The following is a 24,008-nucleotide window of genomic DNA, read 5'->3' as shown; positions in this document are numbered from 1 at the left end:
TGCCTAAAGATAAAAGTAAAGTATTTGGAATAGAGACCAATTTGGGCAACCCAACTTATGAGCAAGTTCGGTCACTAAAATCTCCAGTGCCATGATCCTCAAGACCTAATTAAGGTCTGTGAGAAATAAATGTTTCCTGGAGACTCACTGTCTTGAAACAATTCAAGCCCTCAAAGCTGTTAAGAATGGGAAGTCTCAGAAGGGGCAATGGATCAAGGGGTCATGATGTCAGTTTTTAATGACCAATACAATTAATTTAGTAGTCATATACTTGTTGAACAAAATGACTGTGTGAAGTGTAACAGTTGTAATGTTTATTTAAGTTTACATTTTATTTGCTTTGGATTTTCATGTGTTTTCCTGTGTGAGTCCCAGAATTTTTTTTTTCTTTTTTATACTTTTCCAGTGAAATTTGATTCATTGGCACACCTTTTGCATAGTTCTGTAGCCTTATTTTCAAGGAAGATATCTGGGACACAACACCTATCAATAAATGGTTTGTGTATGGATATTTGTGGGTGAAATTGAAACATTTCCAGAATATCTCACCTGGCTTTGGTATATCTGCATATCAACAGGCGTTCAGAGGTGGAAAGAAGTATGGCTTTAGTGCATTTGCATCTTTCCTCAGGGGTGGAAAAGTTCATCTCCGTACCAATGGGTAATTTACCTGGGCAACAGAGGGCTTATCTGTACCTGAGAGGTGAGGGGAAGGGCTGGTGTGATTGCTGCTGGAGCAGAGAAGAAAGACAGCCTGGAACTGCAGTTTGTGAGCAATAAACGGGTTTTTGGACTTTATTTCTTCCATTGACTGATTTTGGTTGTTAGGGGTATTTTGCCACAGGATTTCCTTTCCCCAGACTTACAATATTTATTTCCAGTTTTTGGTGATTTTTAAAAAACCTTTCTTGTGCCAGGGAATGAAAGATACTAGAATATGATCTCTGTGCCAGTTCTATGCAAGTACTACCCCTGAGACTGGATATATCAGCCCAGATCTGCACATTATGGTGGCTTGTTTTAGTACCCTCTGATTCCTCCTGGGTCCCAGAGAAGATATCCAACCATAATTCTAGAGTATAATTCATGAACATAGTATGTACTGAACCCAAAGATTATCTGATCACCAGGAATGGCATACAATGCATAACAATGTTTTCCTTTTTTGCCCTTTCTGATCAATCACTTAATAAAGCCAATTAGTTCTTCAAATTCACTTGGATAAATTTTGTTTTAACAGCTTCTAGCATCAAGAAATCATACATGATTTGAACTTTTATCATTACAAGTGCATTGATACCTATAATTAAAAGTTTGAGTGGAAAGTTTCAAGCAGGAATGCTCACTTTATAAAGGACACTAGGATAGTAACCTGACATAGCACACAGATATTTGGTGGTAGTTATATTAAATTTATATTAAAGAAATGTAGCATGATGCTGGCTTAGAGTCCTACGGAAAAAAGAAAGCAAATGGAAAGCATTTATTTATAAAGCAATTTTTCTAGTTACATAGTCTTAGATCAGCAAATAACATTTCCATTGCAAATACAATTTTCAGATTGTACTGGTATTTTCATAGTTTTGTTCTCATAGAGTTATAGGCTGATTACTTTTTTACAACTAAATATCTTAATTTAAACCGACAGAGAACCTGAATTTAAAAGTGAGTGAAAAAAGCATTCAGACACTAAAATTAGTTGTTGGTACATATGTGAAAAAAATTTGCAAAAATGTTAGACAAAGTTAGTATTTAACTTTTATGGTGAGTGATGGAAATGCTGGTTAATATTTAAAACTTAGAAAACTTAAATATTAAAAAATAAAATATATTTTAAAAGACTTCAAAGTTTTGATTATGTTTCATCCTTCAATATTTGCTTATTTATCTGTCACTATGGCAAGTAGGTACAGGTGTAGTTATTAACACTAAAGAAGTTTAAATATAATGAGGTAGATCAGGGATATGGGACAAGAATCATGATTAATTTGTCCTGCCTTTGAAGAAAAATGTCACGATATAAAGAGTACAGTAAGAACAGGAGGGACTCCATTTTAAGACTAAGATTCCATTTTAAAAACCAGGGAGTTAGGAGATAATATTTCTAACATATTTTATGGTGATAGCCAACAATGGACCCCCTCTAAGGCAGGGCAAGCAGTCCTAAATGATATGTTTCCACTGCTTGATGGTAACCAGTATTTTGGAGAAGAGATCAATAAATTCTTTCTGTTATTGCAGAATATCTAGAGGACTGACAGTAGATGGTGACATAATGTTTTTCACATGAGACAGACATCATGAGACCAGAGGTCAGCCTGTGCTTCCCTGGCCCTTTACCCCATTCTTGAAATCCTTAAAAACCCAAATCCTAAACCTTTAAGCGTACCTCTTTTCTGAGGTTGCCTGTGTTCCCATCTGAGTGTGTACTACCTTATCAAATAAACTTTTTTGTTGCATAAGTCTTTGTCCCTGAACTCTTCCTCATGATAAAGACAAGAACTCACTGACCTCCACCTCCAGTGGTAAATGTCTTTGTCACTTTGCTATTTCAATTTTTGTCGTAAGCATAGGTCTTCTCTCTCTCTGTTCTACTACAGACAACTAGGGGAGGGCTACTGAAATATCTGATTTGTGCCTGCAGGTTCCCATTGCTTGGGTGACCTGGAATGGGGCGGGTAAAAGTACAATATTTCCAGAATCTCTTGCCTGGCTTTAGTGCATCTCCTTATCAATAGGTGTTTCCAAGGGGTGGAGGGAAGTAGTCTGTCTCCATATCAATAGGTAATTAATGGGCGAGGGAGACTTATGTGGACCAGAGAGGTGGGGGGCGGGGGAGCTCTCTCTTCTTCTGCAGCCCAGTGGAGACAGACACAGGACGATTGCTTGTAAGAAATAAATGGGTTTCTTAAACTTTATTTCTTCCTTTGACTGATTTCAGTTTCAAAGGTATTTTGCCCCAGGATTTTCCCCCTGGAGTTACATATGGGACTGCGGCTGAATGATCATGTTCTTTATCAGCCTTTCCAAAAAACCTCCTTTCTTTGCTTTAAGAAATTCTCAGAACATAATCTCACACCACCCAGTGCTCTGGGCTCCCCCAATCCTGGGGTGATAGGGGCTAGTCCCCATGCCAAGCAGATTCAAGCAGACTCTGGATGCCAGGTGATCCTGGCTTTAGGAGTTGCCACGGGATTTTCCCTATGGTGAGCAGGAGTTCAATGAACTTTCCTTCGCTGTCTCTGCCCTTCCTTGCTCTCTCTAACCTGCATGGCTGCGGCCATTCACTACTACTCATGTTTAAATGAGTTCCTTCCTTACCTACACTTATTATACCTGTTCATGAATTCTTTTTCGAGCAGAGTCAAGAACCCTCATGCAGGCTGAGGTCTTACCTAGAGTGCAGGGAGATCTTCCCGGATTGGATTGCCTGACAACAATAGTACTTGATAACTAAGATACTTTATCAAGAAAGTCTAGTTCAAATAATATAAGAGGCATAAATATCCATTTCAGAATTGTGTACCTTTCTTATCTCTATCAGAAAGTACAATTTTACATTCTGGTTCTCTTTATTTTTGAAGACCACTTTGACTACCGTCCTGGAAATACTATAACACTGGGTGTGTAACTTCTTTATCCTGTTTCTATCCCTGGTTACCTTTGCAGTATCTCAATCTAAGGCCAGCCTGTTGTTGTCTTACTCTTCAACATTTAACACCGATGAGTCACTGAGTATGGAAGGGGAGCAGAATCTGCCACCCCAAAATATGTTTCTTTGACATAAGGATTATTTTAGGCTGATTATTATTTTTTTAAGAAATAGCAGATGTAGAAAAAGCTCTGAAAACAGTAGATATTACCCCTTTGTAAGGGACATATATGTGTATAAGGGACGTCTCTGTTGGTAAGGGTGTCTCTCTCTCAGTACCAGGAAGAGAAGGATGACTAAATTTCTAGAAACTCTTGTCAATGGAAAAGGCAAAGACTTAAATCTGTATAACAGCATTGCCTTTGTTTACTGTGCTTTTCCTGATAGCCTCCCATCCCTGACTCCTCTACCCTCAACATCTTTTGTCTTTAGCTGGAGATGGTATTTAAGGGGATGGTTTGGGCCCTCTGGGGGAGTTACTTAGTTTTTCTGGGTCTTTATCATACATACAGGAGGTATACATGTTCTGAAACTTGTTTATTTTTCTACTATTATTTCAGCGGTGGATGGTGAGGGGATGGTGGTGACGGGACTGGGGTCTCTGCCAAAAACCTAGAAAAGTAGAGGGAAAACTATTTTTCCTTTCTAACTATATTCTGGAACTTTTCCCAACCCCTTCATTGTTCAGAGTGAAAAGAAGCTTCCATTGCAGGGAATTTGAAACTTGACTGAGCTAGTACCAAGAAAACACATATTTGAGTGAAATACAAATGTGTGAGAACTAAAAAACACTGAAAAACAATCCCATGGAATCAACCAATCTCATGAGTTAAATTTTACTTACTATTCACAGAACAAAAATATCCATCAGTTTCTTGTTGCTCTGACAAAGCTGATCTCAGTAGGGAAACTGTGATAAAAAGAAAAAGAACAAGATTTCCATTATTGAACAAAATTCTACATTTTACAAAATGACAACTATTTAATTTTTAGTGGTACACTGCATAGAGTGCAGAAACTACCTGAGGACAACGTCAATTTGAAAGACAGTTGCTCAGTGAAATTAAGCGTTTTGCCCAGAGAATTGAAAACACCGCTGGGAGGTGATTTAGCTTATATTAAAGTGCCCCCTTGAGGATAAAAACATGACCACATGACTAAAAGTATTACTGACATACCAAATGCTTAATGTGAATCACCAAAAGAAACTTTTTCAAATGGTCAACTATATATCAGAAATAATGAAGATATACCTCTTTGTTGTAAAGCAAGGGATAATTCACATGCCTTCTTTCTTACTGTTAAAGGGGAAGAATTCGCTGCAAGAATAGCTACTAAATCTAATGGGTAGGAATTATTGTCCATCTCTCATTGTTTAAGAAATACATTTGTTATCATGAAAGAAATATTACTTTTAATAACTCCACTAATTTCTGACAAAAAGGGACTTCCTGTGGTTTTATTTTATTTCAGAGACTTAAACCCTGCCCAGACTCAGTTCAGGATGAGATTGGGGTGCTCCCCATTCATCAATTCAGACAGGTGATTGCTGACTCTCTAGATGTTCAGCCCTGTGGCCACTTCCTGTTGGCAGCTCTCTTGGGGCTGCCACGCAGGTCTGGTGCATGTGGGTCTCAGGGGCCTTTGAAATGCTGGTTGCTAAGATGACCTGTGAAGTGGCCCTTCATAGTGACTTGGCTGCTTACATAGCACCCTGCCAAAGGACAGGTTTCTCTTCTTGGCCCTTCCCTTGAGTTTAAGGAAATAACTTTATTCTTCTGCAAAAAAAAATTGTCAACCTTTTTGTTTCTTCGACATATTCATTATGTACCTGAAAATTCCCTTCTCCTGAGACTTTAAGCTTTAAAAATAAATGGAAAGACTTTTGAAAGCTTTCTTTTTTTCAGCTCCACTGACATTCTTCTTTTGTGAGAATGAGCATAAAACCTCCCACCAGCATAAAGAAGAAATTAAAGGGGAAAATGAAAGAAACACATATTTTTTTCTCAAAACAACATTCTGCCACTTCAAACAAAGATTAGCATCCTTAGAGTATTACTACATATGCAGATATAATCAGTTATGAATATATAGGCAACTAGATGACTCATATGTCAAAAATTTTGTATAAAATTCAAATAAATATTTTATCTTTGTTTTTCCCAGATTTAAATGAACTTTACACCTTGGGACATTTGTCTAGAACAAAGATGAAACAGTTAACAACCAAATTAGCCCTAGACTATAAATTACGGTGTGCTCCCTTCCATAGTTTTAATTTAGGGATATATAAAGTTTACATATTTGTAAATGCAAATTTGTCAAGAATAGGAAACTATGAGGATGCAGGGTGTCTTAAAAGTGAAAATCAATGATTAAAAGTTAAAAATTAGGAGAGCCAGCAAGCAGACTTGTGAGCTATGTGGAAAAAGATGAACAATCAATCAAGCAAGTGGGAAGCAAAATCATGTAAGAAAACTGTAACAGCAGAGCTGGAGAGAATACTACTTGAAAAGTTAGATGCAGCCTAACTGTATGTTATGCACTCCTGCCTTTTCCTTGCTTCGGTTGGAATTTACTCCTGTCTCCACTTCTGCAAAAGCTGAAGCTAAGTGAGGGTCCTGAGAAGGTCTGAACACGCTCCTCCACTTGACAGGATCTGACACAGGAAATAGTTTTTTTGTTTCTAATGAGCAGAATACATTTCAGAAGACGTACAGAAAGGAGTTACCAATAAAGATTTCATGTTTCAGTAATGATCCCTTCTCTGTGACCTGTATAATCTTTTTATTGACTGTTACTTGACAGGAATCATTTTGATCGAGACAAATATTTGCTAACTCCCTTGTGGCAATACATAACACCTTTTCCCTTTAAAGACTGAATCACTAGCTGTGACCTTAGAGTTCTAGCAGTCCTGAACTATTTCTTAATTACTTTGATTTTTTGTTAAAAGAAACAAAAGCAGCCAAAACTTCTTTTCCATTAAAATTTCTATTGTGTTTGATTTAACAATTCCCCCAGACCTGGGACCTAACAACTCCAAGGGTCATTGGTACGTTTTTCCTACCATCATTGCTTGCAGTGTCTGTGTGCCCTCACCCCAGGGATGGCCACGAGGCCATCCTGGCAACAATGGTTTCTCACTCAAACTTTCCTCACTTTTCTTCTGCCCAAACAAAGCCTTAGCCATTACTTAAATTACTGAGTCAGAAGTTGTTACAGAAGTCTTCATAATGTGAACTGCAAAGATTACACAGGTCAGGTAACTGACAGGGCTCATAAGCTTCTACAGAGCATGTTCGTGAACACTCTACTAAAGACAAATGGTGTGGTACAGGTAGGAAGCACAAGCACAAGACAGGGTCCAGTGGACTTACAGGTTTAAGTTCCCTGGAACATTCTTAGTCACACAGAATAGACTTTGTCTCCAGAACAGAAACTACATAGATATGTGAGAGGAGCTGCATTAGTTTCACGTAGCTGTTATAAAAAATTATTATTTATAATTTGGTGGCTTGAAACAACAGGGGTGTGTTCTCTTATAGTTCTGCAGGCCAAAATTCTGAAATCAGCATCACTGGGCTAAAATCAAGCTTTCAACAGGCCTTTGCTCCCTCTGGAGGCTACGGGAGAGAATCCGTGCCTTGCCTTTTCCAGCTTCTGGTGGTTGCGAGCATTCCTTGGCTAGTAGTGGATGAATGGGCTGCCCACTGTGACTGAGTCACTCCAGTCTTTGCCTCCATGGATGTGTTGATTTCTCCTCTTTTGTGTGTCAAATCTTCTTCTGCCCTTACCTTCTAAGAATACATACGATTGCATGTACAATCCATTTGGATAGTCTAAGAAAATGTCCCCATCTCAAGATCCTTAGCATAATCACATCTGCAAAATCTTTTTTTTTTTTTTTTGGCCAAATGAGGTAACATTAACAGTTTAAGACGTGGATATCTTTTCTTCGGTGTAGGGGCATATTTCTCAGCTTATCACAGCAATCTTGATTTCAGGAGAGTCAGCTGATGCTTCCACTGGGGCCGTTCATAGCCTATTGGTCACATAGGCAGCATGGGCTGTTTAAACTTTTGCACCAACACTAAGATAATAAACAAGCTACCCCTAAGTGCTGCTGGAGGGTTTTCAAATATTAAGCAGTACAGATCACTAGTTAGCCCATTCATCCACCAGAAATCCACCCAATCAGTACCAGGATTCCAGGACCCCCAGAGGTTAAGCACGGAGTTGCCCCAATTTGCCAGTAAGAGAATTCTTTCTTAACCAAGGGAAATGTAAACGAATGATTTAAATGTTCTTTGATTCAGGGGAAAAAATAGGTTCATTTAGGAAAAATTATGAGAAGAGTCTTTAGAAATATAATATTTCAGGATTAAGAGAACATAAGAGCTTTGGTTCAAAATAAGCATTCAAGACCAATGGCAGGAGTTTCCCCAGCTAAACCAAACCTAACCAACTATAATGATCACAACAGCACTAAAACTTCAAATATTGTGATCTTGTTGTAATTACACAACCACCTGTTGAGGATGTTGGAAATCTGGTTATAAATAAATAATCAGCTGCTGCTCCCCACCTTTCTAATTCATCAAGTCACCAAATTCTTCCACCTCAGAAATCTCATACTTATTTTTTGTTTCCACTTACCAGGACTGTTTTTCAGATTGTATTTTCAAGACAAGTGAACTATGCTCACTGCTATCATCTGTGTAGCCTTATTTTGCCTTCCCTACCTATGCTTTCAATTTGTTGCTAGAATTTTCCTTCTAAAATTCAGATTATTCTTTATTACTATCTTCTCAATAATATTTTCTGAATTTTACCCTTGGAACCTCTTTAAATTTTTCTGCTTTCTCTGTACTTCCTGCAGAAGGACTTAATTTTCTCAGAAAAATCACTATACTATTAGGTCTATGGGTATTCAAATAAGGCACTAATAAGAGTCATTTGCTCTCTCTGATTCTCAGCAAAGTACACACAAGGCAAGAGAATGATTTGTCCTTAAAACATATCAGTATCTACAAAATGGAAAGTTTAAACCTACTAAAATTATGTGTCTTTTTAGGCTTGACTGGCATTTTAAACCATGTGAAATAGTGTAGAATATGCCCAGGTAGAAAACTGCAGGTGAGCATCAGCAATTCTTGAGCAGATATTGCTATTATGCCCATTTAGCCCTTGTACACACAACTTCTGTTCTTTTAGAAATTTATAATTCATGAAAATAATGTATTTGGAACCAAGTACATTAAAGAAGAGGAGAATTAATTTTTCTCCAAAGAGACAAAAAAATCTTAAACAGTTGTTTCCATATTCATCTTTTTCATATTGTGAGAGAGAGGAAAGGAAAGCTAACCGTACCAGAACTCCCATAATAAATTATTTACATCATACACTGACTTGATGTATGCAAAGCATATGTTTATTATAAAAACAAAAACACAACAAAAAAAGCCATTGGCCTTTTGGGAGAAGGATTGCTTGCCATGCCATTTGTAACTCACTTGCAATTCAACCAGGCCCAGGCACTCACCAAAGTATCTAACTATATTGACACAGTTGACCTTCGAACTAGTTCCAGTTTGTAGAATAAATGGCATGCTTAATTACATTGAGATAATAATTCCTAGCTTTGTTTTCTTTATTGTTACAATAAATAAGAAAGACAGGAAAAAGGGCATTGATTATCGTAACAATTGCACACAAACTACATGGCTAATAAATTATTTCACTAATATATGCCATTAAAGGATTCATAAATATTAAATGAGAAATTTTATTTCAATAAAAATCACTGTTGCAATATTTCTGTACATGCTTATATTGTAAATCAAGCTACCCCCACTCTTTCCAAGCAGGTAGTGACATGCTCCACTTAAAAATTGATACAATAATTATTTCATAAAGGTCATACAGTTTGCATATATTTTTGATGTCCCACTGTAAAAAAAATATTGTGATCTGCAAACAAAGCAAAAATATCACAAATACATTTTAATTAGCCTCATGGTAAAAAGCCAATAGAGAGATCCCAGCATTTAAAATCAGAAGTGTGGGTTTTGGGTTAAAGATCAATTCATAGACAGGTTTCGAAATATCAACTTACTTATTTGTAAAACAGAGTTAATAAACTATGATCAAATATAATAATATAAACAAAAAGCTTAAGAGAGTTGCATCACCAGAAAGTGATGCAAACCCTGACTTCATCATTTACTACTTGTATGACCTTAGGCAAAAATTATTTATTAAAAATTCAATCTGTTAAATAATTATTCTAATGGCATGTCCATGTTATGGAGTGATTGACCATGAAAATTAAATGAGTGTATGAAAAGCATAGCAAGTACTAAGTAAAAGGTAATACTTATTAGTATTCCTCATCTGAGATGTATTCCTTCTCTTTCCCTTCCTGATACAAAATGCTAAAGTGACACCACCTTTGCTCTAGAGCTCTGAGGACAAAAGGAGACCATGGATGTAGAAGTATTTTAGAAAACATAAAGGAATATCAATATTTAGATATTTTCCCCATGATTTGTAGTTTCCATTGAGCTCAGTCACTAGGGAGACATACACAGGAGCACTATATAAATATTATCTTAATTTAAATAATTCAGTGTTTTGAAATATTTGCTATATGAAGAAAACCTTTTTAGCAAATGGAGGCTATACTTGCTTGAATGTGCTCCCTAATTACTATGTTCATATTTTAAAGTTTTCAAAAACTTTACCTCAAAACACAACTCTTACACAATTGTCTCCATCTGTTCTTGCTTATTTTCAGAAATATTTTAAAGGTTAAGAAGTTTAAGTCTAAATAGTCTCAAAGCCTACATTAATAAAAATACAGTTTTTACCTGATATTATCTGGTTTTGTTAACTACCCTAACAAGTTAGAGAACCAAGAGTAGTTTATAATGTGCAGTAACCAAATAAATAAATGTTAACTATTTTTGTTGACTTTAATGATGTACTTGTGACTACCCCATATATGAGCTAATTAAATCTACTTGCTAAATCTTAAGGACTATTCCTCATAACTACAAAGTATAACACAATCTTTCTTATTTGTCTTGTGTGATATTACTCATGAAATCACTAGAAGTACAGTATTAGATTCATAAAAATATCTATGACCTTTTCCATAGTTTTGGAGGTACCAAAATAATTTTACATATCTGTGAAGAATTATAACCATCATTAGATAAAAGGCTTCCATAGGAGACAATTTTCTAGCTGACTGAAGCTTAATTTTTAAGAGCTTATCTTTACTTAAAAAAAAAAGTACTTACAGATTTCCTAAGTATAATATGTGTCCCTTATGTACTTAAATATAAGCTAGTCTTATCTTAGTGAGATAAGGTATCATTAAACAATCAATTGTTATAATGAACAACAAAAGGCCTCAAAGGCAAGTAAACGCTTTGAAATATTTGAAAATATTAATCTTTTTATCTTTCCACAGAATGACCTTTTTTGTATGTTTTGGTCTTTTATAATTGTTCTTTTTCATTCACAGTCAGGCTATCCTTATCTAGGTGGTAAGATTCGAAAGAGCAAGGCTGTCTCATTAATCATCACAGATCTCCCCTACCTGACTCAGGACATCTCTTTGATCTATCTGCCACCATCAGCTACCAAGTTCTTCCCAATCTATCTTTCTTATTTACTATTTGCAAGCTTCTGAGCTGGGAAGGTTTGATCAAACTTAGGAGAACTTTGCTCAAAACTAAACTAGGCTCTGAGACAGTGTCTGAGATGTTTTTCTTAGTACATGGACTTCCTGACCTCAATTCTGACTTCCACATTCCTGTAAGCCTTCTGGAGAGTTGAGGTTGCCACATTAATGAACATACTTATATTCAGGCAGTTTGAGTCACACGGGTCAGTTACAGACTTGCCTGGTTTGTATAAGATAGTTTAGATGTTATAGACACTTTGTAAATTAAACAATGCTGTTCTCGCTGCCTGAGTTTTGAAATATTATCTTGTAAAACTAGTTTAAATAAAACAAAAATAATCCAGATAGGACTTGAAATCTTTAATTCCGATAACAACATTGCATATCTCCATTTATCAAATACATCAACTACTTGGCTTTGCAATGATTTGCAACAGAGCACAATGCTTCTTCTAACATTTTAATATATATATATATCTAAAGAAGGATAGACTCATAACCATAGCTTTTCAAATAGTTTAACTGTGCCAGATAAAAGCTAATACCTTCATGATGAAGAATCCTTGGGAATCAATTGCTCCTATTCCCTTATTAAACCTAAGAGGTACTACGCCACATGCAAAGTTGACAGTTGCTGTTGTTGATTCACTGTTCAGACTAAGAATGCCCTTATAATAATGCACATACAGCATTATTGATTGTTCTCTGAATTTAGACCAGCATTGCTTATTGTTTTCAATGCTGAAACATTAGAATATTTCCTGCTTAGACAGTTTTAGACTATAACAATTGCATATTATCAGTTATACCAATTACATACAATTACATAATATATACACACACATACACTAGGATACATATATAATATATACACACACATACACTAGGAGATATATATATATATATACACACACACATATATATATATGTGTGTGTATATATATATATATAACAAGCAACCTACATGTTTTATAAGTAACAGAGCATTAGGTCAGATGCTAACCCAGAAGATATATTCTTAGTCACCTGATTCAATGTTTCAAACTTTTTTTCTGTAACAGCTTTTCTAAGCATCCATAGCTTCAGCATCCTCTGAAGATTAAACTGACATGCGGACATGTTTAAAATACATTAGCAATTTTTTTCATGCCTGCCGAGTGAGAGGATTAGTCTACAAACTCTGTAGCAATAAAGCAGTGCCTTCTGTAGTTGCTGCTAGTAGCAAAAGCCTTTGTCCCCACTAAATAAAAGAGAAAAAAGTACCTGGGGATGCTTAGGGTATAGCAAGTGCAATGGCTGCCCCCTGCTTTTTCTGGGAGGACAGTTCCCATCAGCTCCAGAATTTCATTCAAGTACTAGTCCATATGAACTAGGAGTTACTAGGTTTGGTCACTTCCTAAATTATACATGGAGCTGAGCTTTACATTTTTCTTTATAAAATCAAGGGGCTATGACCACAAAAGAGTAAGTGGCACAGAGAAAGAATAGAAAAACAGAGAGGGAGGCAGCATTAGGAAGGACTTGGTATGACTACTTTAAATCTGTGTTCACAGAGAAATTATAGCACTACAGGCCTAGTGTGAGAAAACCTCCTTTAGTTCACCCTACTTCCACAAGCTAAAGGCTTCCTCTATATGAAAGAGGGAGATAGAGGCAAATATTAATTCAAGATACACAAATAGTTAAAAACATACACAGACACAGACATGCATACATATGAAACCCTTGCACATATATACTAAGAGATATTTAAGAATGTTTACAGTAGCATTTTAATATAACCTGAAACTAGAAACATGCCAAATATCCATGAAGAACAAATCTAATACCTTAATTTGGCATATTTATATAATGATCATAATAGTGGTAAAAATGAACCAATGAAGTGCAGCTACATACAACATGGGTAAAACTGTGTAACAAAGGTTAAGATAAAAGGCATGTTAAGATGACTATATGAGGTGACATATATGTGTATTATGTATAAATACATTATATATATATATATAATACACAATTATCAATAATTAGGTCGCTACTACTGGCTAGGAGGCAGGAATAAGTGACAAAGAATCACATAAGGAATATTACTGGCGATTTAAACATACACAAATGCAAATACACACACTTAGGCATTCACAGGCCAATTTAAATACTGTGCCATGAGCCAAGATATGCTTCATCTAATCATAAAAGCTGTACATATTAAAAATATATAATACCAACAAGGTCACAATTTTTTTTCTTTTCTTTTCTTATTACATTTTTTATTAAGGTATTATGGATATACACTCTTATGAAGGAATCACATGAAAAACAATATGGTTACTACATTCACCCATATTACAGAGTGCCCCCCCCTCATATGCCATTGCAGTCACTGCCCATCAGTGTAGTGAGAGGCCACAGAGTCACTACTTGTCTTCTCTGTGCTACACTGTCTTTCCCATGATCCCCCACACCATGTGTACTAATCATAATACCTCTCAATCCCCTTCTACCTCCCTCCCCACCCACCATCTCCCACCTCTTCTCCCCTTTGGTAACTGCTAGTCTCTTCTTGGAGTTTGTGAGTCTGCTGCTGTTTGGTTCCTTCAGTTTTGCTTCATTGTTATACTCCACAAATGAGGGAAATCATTTGGTACTTATCTTTCTCTGCCTGGCTTATTTCAGTGAGCATAATACCCTCCAGCTTCATCCATGTTACTGCTAACGGTAGGATTTGTTTCTTTCTTATGGCTGAAAAGTATTCCATTGTGTATATGTAACATCTCTTCTTTATCCACTCATCTACTGAAGGACACAACCAAAGTGACCACGTGTGGAACACTCTGTCCAATGACTGCAGAATACATATTCTTTTCAAATACACACAGAATATTCTCCAGAATAGACCATATGTTGTGCAAAACAATGAGTATCAATAAACTTCAAAAAAAAGTCATCCAGGGAAGGAGAAAAGATAGCAGCATGAGAAGTGTGGTGGAAATTTCCTCCCAAAAACACATATATTTTGAAAATACAGCAAATACAACTATTCCTAAAAGAGTGACCAGAAGTAACAGTACACCAGCCAGTCTACATCTGGGAGAAGTCAACATCTCACCGAAAAGGGTAAGGTAAAAAGCGGCAACCCAGTGGGACCCGAGCACTCTCCACACCCCAGCTCTGTGGCGGGAGAAAAATAATCAGAGTGGGAAGGGAGTGAAAGCACAGGACTGCTAAACACCCAGCCCTAGAAATCTACCCCAGGAGCACAAACCCACATTGCATGGTGCTCTGGAGATTAGAGGGGCTGAAAACCAAAGTCAGAGACTAAGACTACAGTTTCCAACAACTGGCTTTCCTGAGACAAAAGAAAAACACGCACTTGAAAAGACTTCTCAACAGTCAGAAGGCTGCTAAAGGGGCAAGGGTTTAGGAGAAGAAACAGGTGGACAAAATCGTTGTGGCACACTCAGCCCACCAGGTTAGGAACTTTCAGGAGCTTCAGGCACCCTATCCTCCCTGTAGGCAATGCAGCCCCAATGCCCCTCAAGGCGATAAGCAGCCTGCTGCTTTTTCCTCCCCTCAGGCATCTCCACACAAACCCACTGCCACCACCACTGCTGCAGACCAGCTGGAGGGCAGCTTTGCCTACAGAAACTACACAGCTTAATGCAGAGGCTACTCCCTTCACGAGGATAACCCGACCAGACAGCGGAGAAAGGCATGGCGACTGGGAAGTATGAAAGGGTTTTACCCTCCCTGAAAACACCCGCGCCCCTTGCTAGGAACCCCCGCCATCACCCTAGGCCATCTGGAGAGCCACCCCGCCCACGGCAGCTTAGGGGATTAACCCAGACAATGTTCCCTGGGCACGGCCAACCGGCAAGACAGTGGAGACAGACACTGAGACCAGGAAACACAAAAGGGCATTGCTCTACCTGCAAATACCTGCGCTGCTCACCTGCCACCCCCACCATCGCCCTAAACCATCCTGAGCACCACCCCGTCCACAGCACGTTAGGGGATTAACCCGGAAGCCGCTCCTTGTGCGCAGTTAACTGGCACAGACAGCGGAGACACGCACTCTGACCTGCAAGCAGGAAGGGAGATTGTTCTCCCACCTGATACCTGTGCCACTTGACTGTGACCACTCCCATCACTCCATTACTATGAAAAGGCAGAAGAACCTTGTTCAGTGCAAAATCCCTCAAACACCAGGAAGAGGGCTCCGTGAAACTGAAATCACCAATCTTCCTGAAAAGAATTCAAAATAAAAGTCATAAGCATGCTAATGGAGCTACAGAAAAATATTCAAGAGCTAAGGGAGAAATTCAGAAAGGAGATAACTGAAATGAAACAAACAATGGACAGACTTGAAAGCAGATTAGATGAGGGAGAAGAGAGGGTAAATGGAATAAAAATTAGATAGCACAAATACAGAGAAGCTGAGGCAGAGAGAGAAAAAAGGATCTCTAGGAATGAAAGAATATTAAGAGAACTGTGTGACCAATCCAAACAGAATATTAGCATTACAGGGGTACCAGAAGAACAGAGAGAAAAAGGGATAGGATGTGTCTTTGAAGAAATAATTGCTGAAAACTTCCCCAAATGGGGGAAGGAAATAGTCTCTCAAGCCATAGACGTCCAGAGCTATCCCAACAGAAGGGACCCAAAAAGGACACCACCAAGACATATAATAATTAAAATGGCAAAGACAAGGAAAAGGACAGAGAATTAAAAGCAGCCAGAAGGAGAGAAAAGATCACCTACAAAGGAAAACCCATCAGGCTATCATCATATTTCTCAGCAGAAACCTTACAGGCCAGAAGGGAATGGCATGATATATTCAATGCAATGAAACAGAAGGGCCTAGAACCAAGAATACTCTTCCCAACAAGATTATCATTTAAATTTGAAGGAGGGATTAAACAGTTCACAGATAAGCAAAAAAAGTTGAGGAATTTACCTCCCACAAACTATCTCTACCATGTATTTTAGACTGCTCTAAATAGAAGTGTGCCAAAGGCTAAATAGCTGTCACCAGAGAAAATAAAACCACAGCAAAGGAAGCAGACCAACTAAACACTAACCAAATGCAAAATTATATCAGGTACTCAAAAAGTCAGTCAAGAGATACACAAAGAGTACAGAATATGACACCTAACATATAAAGAGTGGAGAAGAAGAAAAAGAAAGGAGAAAAAAAAAGAATCACCAGACTGTGTCTATAATAGCATAATAAATGAGTAAAGGTAGACTGCTAGATAGTAAAGAAATGCCCTTGAACCATTGGTAACCACGAATCCAAAGCCTGCAATGGCAATAAGTACATATCTAAAGATAATCAACCTAAATGTAATTGGACTGAATGCACCAATCAAAAGACAAAGAGTTACAGAATGGACAAAAAAGCAAGACCCATCTATTTGCTGCCTGCAAGAGACTCACTTCAAACCCAAAAACATACACAGACTAAAAGTGAAGGGATGGAAAAAGATATTTCATGCAACTAATAGGGAGAAAAAAGCAGGAGTTGCATACTTGTATCAGACAAAATAGACTCCAAACAAAGTAACAAGAGACAAAGAAGGACATTACATAATGATAAAGGTGTCAGTTCAACAGGAGGATATAACCATTACAAATATCTATGCATACAACACAGAAGCACACAAATATGTACAACAAATGCTAACAGAATTAAAGGGGGAAATAGAATGCAATGCATTTCATTTTAGAAGACTTCAATGCACCACACTCCAAAGAACAGATCAACCAGACAGAAAATAAATAAGGAGACAGAGGCACGGAACAACACATTAGAACATGTGGAACTAACAGAAATCTACAGAACACTCCACCCAAAAGCAGCAGGATATGCATTCTTCTCAAGGGCACATGGAGAATTTTCCAAAACAGAGCACATACTAGGCCACTAAAAGAGCCTCAGCAAATTCAAAAATACTGAAGTTGTACTTGTCAGATCACAAAGGTATGAAACTAGAAATAAACTGTACAAAGAAAACAAAAAGGCTCACAAACACATGGAGATTTAACAGCATGCTCCAAAATAATCAATGGACCAATGACCAAATTAAAACAAAGATCAAGTAAGATATGGAAACAAAGGAAAACAGCAGCTCAACTCCCCAACTTATGTAGAATACAGCAAATGCAGTTCTAAGAGGGAAGTATATAACAATCTAGTCTATTTAAAGAAGACAGAACAATCCCAAATGAACAGTCTAAACTCACAATTATTGGAACTGGAAAAAGAACACCAAACGAAGCCCAAAGTCAGTACATGGAGGGACATAATAAAGATCAGAGAAGAAATAAATAAAATTGAGAAGATAAAAGAATACAAAAAATTAATGAAACCAAGAGCTGGTTCTTTGAGAAAATAAACTAAATGAATAAAACCCTAGTCAGACTTATTAAGAAAAAAGAGAGTCTACACACAAAAACAGAATCAGAAATGAGAAAGGAAAAATCACTAAAGACACCACCAAAATACAAATAATTATTTAAAGAATACTACAAAAAATTATATGCTAACAACCTGGACAACCTAGAACAAATGGACAACTTTCTACAAGAATACAACCTTCCAAGACTGACCCAGGAAAATACAGAAAATATGAACCAAACAATTACCAGCAACGAAATTGAATCAGTAATCAAAACACTACCCAAGAACAAAATCGCTGGACCAGCTGGCTTCACCACTGAATTTTATCAGACAATTAGAGAAGACATAATACCCATTCTCCTTCGTTTTCCAAAAAATAGAAGAGAAGGGAATACTTCCAAACTCATTCGATGAAGCCAGCGTCACTCTAATACCAAAACCAGGCAAAGACACCACCAAAAAGAAAATTACAGACCAATATCCCCGATGAATACAGATGCAAAAATACTCAACAAAATATTAGCAAACCGAATTCAAAAATACATCAAGAGGATCATATATCATGCTCAAGTGGGATTCATCCCAGGGATGCAAGGATGGTACAACCTTAGCAAATCCATCAACATCATCCACTGTATCAATAAAAAGGACAAAAATCACATGTTCATTTCCATAGATACTGAAAAAGCTTTTGACAAAATTCAACAGCCATTCATGATAAAAACTCTCAACAAAATGGGTACAGAGGGCAAGTACCTCAACATAATAAAGGCCATATACAACAAGCCCACAGCCAACATCATACTTAAGAGTGAGAATGTAAAAGCTTTTCCTTGAAGATGGGTAACAAGACAAGGATACCCCATCTCCCCACTTTTATTCAACATAGTTCTGGAGGTCCTAGCCACGGTACTTACACAACTCAAAGAAATAAAAGCATCCAGATTGGTAAGGAAGAAGTAAAACTGTCATTGTTCACAGATGACATGATATTGTACGTAAAAAACCCTAAAAAAATCCATCCCAATACTAACACTAATATCCGAATTGAGCAAAGTTACACGATACAAAATTAATACACAGAAATCTGTTGCATTCCTATACACTGATGATGAACTAGAAGAGAAATCAGGAAAACAATTTCATTCACAATTCCATCAAATAGAATAATATATCTAGGGATAAACCTAACCAAGGAAGCGAAAGACCCATACCCTGAAAACTACAAGACACCTGAGAGAAATTAAAGAGGACACTAATAAATGGAAACAAATCCTGTGCTCATGGATAGGAAGAATTAATATTATCAAAATGGCCATCCTGCCTAAAGCAATCTACAGATTCAATGCAATCCCTATCAAAATAACAACAGCATTCTTCAATGAACAAGAACTAATAGTTCTAAAATTCATATGGAACCACAAGTCCCTGAATAGCAAAAGCAATCCTGAGAAGGAAGAAAAAAGTATTGGGGATTACACACCACATTTTCAAGCTCTACTACAAAGCCACAGTAATCAAGACAATTTGGTACTGGCACAAGAACAGAACCAAAGATCAATGGAACAGATAAAAACCCACACATATATGGCCAATTAATATATGATAAAGGAGTCATGGACATACAATGGGGAAATGACAGCCTCTTCAATAACTCATGTTGGAAAAACTGGAGGGGAGGACAGCCACATGCAAGAGAATGAAACTGGATTACTGTCTAATCCCATAAACAAAAGTAAACTTGAAATGGACCAAAGACCTGAATATTAGTCATGAAACCATAAAACTCTGTGAAGAAAACATAGGCAAAAATCTCTTGAATATAAACTTGAACAACTTTTTCCTGAACGTATCTCCTTGGGCAAGGGAAACAAAAGCAAAAATGAACAAGTGGGACTATATCAAAATAAAAAGCTTCTGTACAGCAAAGGACACCATCAGCAGAACAAAAAGGCTCCTACAATATGGGAGGATATATTTCTAAATGACCCATCCAATAAGGGGTTATCATCCAAAATATATGAAAGTCTCATATGCTTCAACACCCAGAAAGCAAATAACACGATTAAAAAATGGGCATAAGAGCTGAACAGACACTTCTCCAAAGAAATTCAGACGGCCAACAGGTACATGAAAAGATGCTCAACATCGCTAATTATCAGGGAAATGCAAATTAAAGTCACAACGAGATATCACCTCACACCAGTTCAGGTGGCCAACATCCAAAGGACAAACAACAACAAATGCTGGCGAGGATGTGGAGAAAGGAGAACCTTCCTACACTGCTGGTGGGACTGTAAATTAGTTCAATGATTGTGGAAAGCAATTTGGAGGTTCCTCAAAAAACTAAAAATAGAAATACCATTTGACCCAGGAATTCCACTCCTAGTAATTTACCCAAAGAAAACAAGTTCTCAGATTCAAAAAGACATATGCACCCCTATGTTTATTACAGCACTATTTACAATAGCCAGGATATGGAAGCAATTTAAGTGTCCATCAGTAGATGAATGGATAAAGAAGATGTGGTGCATATACACAATGGAATACTATTCAGCCATAAGAAGAAAACAAAATAGCTGTGCCCCAGATGTATATTGTTTTCTAGGCTTAGATCTGGCTGCAGCCTGGAGAGAGGAAATGTACCAAAGCAAAGATGTAGTGGCAAAAACAGAAGCACAACAACCTAACAGAGCAATAGGAAAAAAAAGACATACCTGGAAAAGTAAAACAAAGGAAATTGTACTCAACTTTACTTATAAAGAAAGAAACTCAAATTAAGATAGGATACCATTTTCATCTATCAGATGACAAAGACTTAAAGACTGATTGTAACCGGTGTAGGTGAGCGTGTAGGAAAATTAATGTCCTTATACACTTTTAGCAGGACTACAATTTGATAACACCTTTTTTCTTAGGGGATGGAGAAGGATGAGAGACAACTACTCAAAATTTTAAACATATGTATCCTTTAGACTCACAATTCCAACTCTAGGAATTTATCCTATACAATAGTACAAAAATATATGCATAACACTATGCCATATAGTTTTGTTCATTGAAGTAGGGAAAACTGAAAACCTAAATGTCTGTCAATGGGGAATTATTTAATAAATTATGGTATACTCAAATAGGGAAAGCAACATATTTGTTCACTCATTCATTCAACAAATATTTACTGAGGATGTACTACAGGATCAGGCATTACTGTAAAGGCTGGAGATTTGGCAGTAAATAACACAGTCACAAATTCCTCTGCAACCTAGAGTATACATTACTGTGGTGAAACACACAATAAACCAAATAAAAAGTATGGAAATCATCAATGCTGGGAAAAAGTCATTTATAGGGAAAGGAAGTAGACAGTGACAGGGGAGGGACTGAAATTTTAGATGGGGCACTTAGGGAAGGCATCGGAGAATATAAGTAAGGACTGGGAGAGGGTAAGCCATGGAGAGATCTAGGATAAGACTTCCAGGCAGAAGAAATGGCCCTGAGGCAGAATGAGATGAATCAGTGTGTCCTGATATGGAAAGACCTGCCTGTTAAGCAAGCAAGCTGTTAAGAACAGAAAATATTCTATGATTTCATTCATGCTGTAAGAAAAAAGGATAAATGCATGAGCCCATGTGCTTGCATGGGCATAAACATTTTCTTGTACATATAGGAAATGTAAGAGTGTTTATATTACTTGGGGGGAATGGGAATTTTCACTTTAATATCTCCCTTGCTGTATGCTTTGAAAAAAATTTTTGTCATGGACATAATTTCATACAAAAATAACTATTTCAAAGAAGTCAGGCAGAAATCCTATAACACAGGTACACTAAGGATTCTCATCATCTCATTTCTTCCAATCTTAAAAATATATGAGCATAGCAAACCTGATAACAGAAGAAAACATTCTTCAGTCTATACGCCCCGATCCCAGTGCTAAACATTTTCAATGCAGGTAACAGATCATTTTCAGGGTTTGTGTCATAGGAGCAGGCATTGTCTACACCCTCTGTAACTCCCTTCTGTATAGTGTAGTCAATGCCCATAAAACGCTGTGAAAGAATCTACTGCCTGGATTATTGCCTGTGCTCATCCTGAAAATATGTACTGATTTAATGTGCTGAAGACCTTTCTTCTATACTGGGGTCTGCAAAAGGCAAAACATTCCTACAGGAGAGAAAACTTCCGATTGTGGAAATGTGCTTGAGATCATTTAGATACCTGAACTGCTCCAGGGAAAAGATGAAAATGCCTTGTAAAATACTGAGTTAAAGTTCCCACAAAAGGTCTAGAACAATGACTCTCAATAGTGGGGAGGCAGAGGAGTGATGAAGTAGATGCCTACCCTCCTCCGTCCTCTCTCCTCTGCTGTAGTAACTGCCAGAGGGAACCAGTTACTGATAGGAATGTACCAACTAAAAGGCAGTAGAAAAACAAAGAATACTGAGCTAGCACTTCTCTGCAACTCCTAGCACTTGTCAGTTCACAGAAGCAAAATTAGGCTCTTGAAGATACATCTGCAAGAAAAATGAAGGCATCCACATTTATTGCTCCAGGACAAGCCAATCCAACAAGATCCCAATTAAACCCCAAATCTAATAAATTAAAGAGCTGCTACATCTCACCCCACTTAACCTCACTACATCTCACCTCACTTAACCCTCCTTCTCCAGGCCTAATTTACCACATTATCTGGCCGTAGAAGTTGAACACCATATACAGGGACAGTCTCCGCATATAGGTAGGTCTCACTGCTAACATGGATTTTCATGTCACTCAAAGTAACACCAAGTCACAGGAAACAATTTCTTAAGTATCTCTGTACTTTTAATCCTACTGCCTCTTGCCTATTCAGACGTTTATCACTACGGTTAAACTCTCTTCAGTACCATCAACCTCTCCTCCTCCACAGGATCCTTTCCATTAGCAAAAAATATGCCCTAGAATCTCCCATCTTAAAATACACACCACATAATCATGCACTTCTTGTGCCCTTCAATTGCTTCTTCACTTTTCAACTTTACTTCCTATCCAAACTTCAGCAAAGAGTTGTCTATGCGAGGGCTTAGCAAATTATGGCTATTTCAGCTGGTTTTTAAGTGAAGTTTCATTGGAACAGTCACCATGCTCTTTGATGTATTATCTGTGGCTGCTTGCATGCTACAAAACAGAGGCTACAACAGAGATCAAATAGCCAAGAAAGCCAAAACTATCATTATCTGGCCCTTTACAGAAAAACTTTGCTAACTTCTGGACTATACTCATGGTCCATTTGCCTTTCAACCCACTCAAATCTAGTTATCTCTTTAATCCTTCAAGTGAAATCACTGACCAACATCACCAATGACATAATGACACCAAATCCAGATCTTCACCCATCTGTCCACTCTCCTGCAAATACTTACCTCACATAACTCCCATGACACCACTCTCTCTCCGGTTTCCTCCTGCCTCTCGAACCTTCCTTCAAAGCCTTGTCTGCTGGCCCTCCCTCCATTAACCAACCTCAGGGCTGAACCCTAAGCAAATTCTCTTCTCATTCTACAGTCACATTATCAAGGGTTCTTGATTATTCTGTCAAGAATCTTTCTGGCATCTGATAAAGTCTATGGACACCTTCTCAGAATATCTTTTAAAGATGTGATATAAAATGTGAAGGATTACAAAAGAAATACAGTTTTCGAAATATAAAATTGTGATATATATTTCTTTACTCATGCATTTTTAATACATTAAAAATCAGGATCTAGTTATGGGTTTAGTAACTGTACTATTATTGCTGAAGTAGTGATAAGTGTAAATGCTATTTTGAGATATCAGCAATAGTTGTAATGTGATATGAAAATACTGATTTCTATTGGTGAAAAAACTACAAATGTTAATACTATTGTGGTTTGAGGCCCATGTTCAAAATGGAAGGCAATGTTAAATTTCAACTAGAGGTTACTAAGAGCAAGAAAAGCTTTTCCTAGCCAAGTTCATGGGCCCCAAATTCTATAAATGAATTCCTGTGGGGCTCCTGGATCCCAGATTCAGAACCTCTGCACTGGAAGGTCCCAGTGGTTCTCACAGCTTCAGAGCCATCTCTATGTTGAGGACTCGTGGGCCTGTTATCTCTAAGCCAGACCACTGAGTTCAGACTGGGATATCCAACCTCCTACTGGATATCTCTACTTGGATATCTCATAGACATGTTAAACTTAACACATGAACACATCAAAAAACCCAGGTCTGAACTCTTAAATCTCCCCACTACCAACATT

General features: G+C 37.4%; 1 long non-coding RNA gene across 1 annotated transcript in view; it reads right to left on the bottom strand.

Moving 5' to 3' along the window:
• Positions 1 to 24,008, bottom strand: part of LOC130681099 (uncharacterized) — a 36,476-nt gene that overhangs the window by 6,591 nt on the left and 5,877 nt on the right. Inside the window, exon 2 of the long non-coding RNA XR_008994159.1 lies at positions 4,497 to 4,562. This is a non-coding gene — a long non-coding RNA (uncharacterized LOC130681099). The remainder of the gene's footprint in view (positions 1 to 4,496; positions 4,563 to 24,008) is intronic.

The sequence above is a fragment of the Manis pentadactyla genome, chromosome 15, assembly GCF_030020395.1.
Source record: "Manis pentadactyla isolate mManPen7 chromosome 15, mManPen7.hap1, whole genome shotgun sequence".
Lineage (NCBI taxonomy): Eukaryota > Metazoa > Chordata > Mammalia > Pholidota > Manidae > Manis > Manis pentadactyla.
Note: the sequence above shows the minus strand (reverse complement) of the source record. Positions and strands in the feature narration are given on the sequence as shown.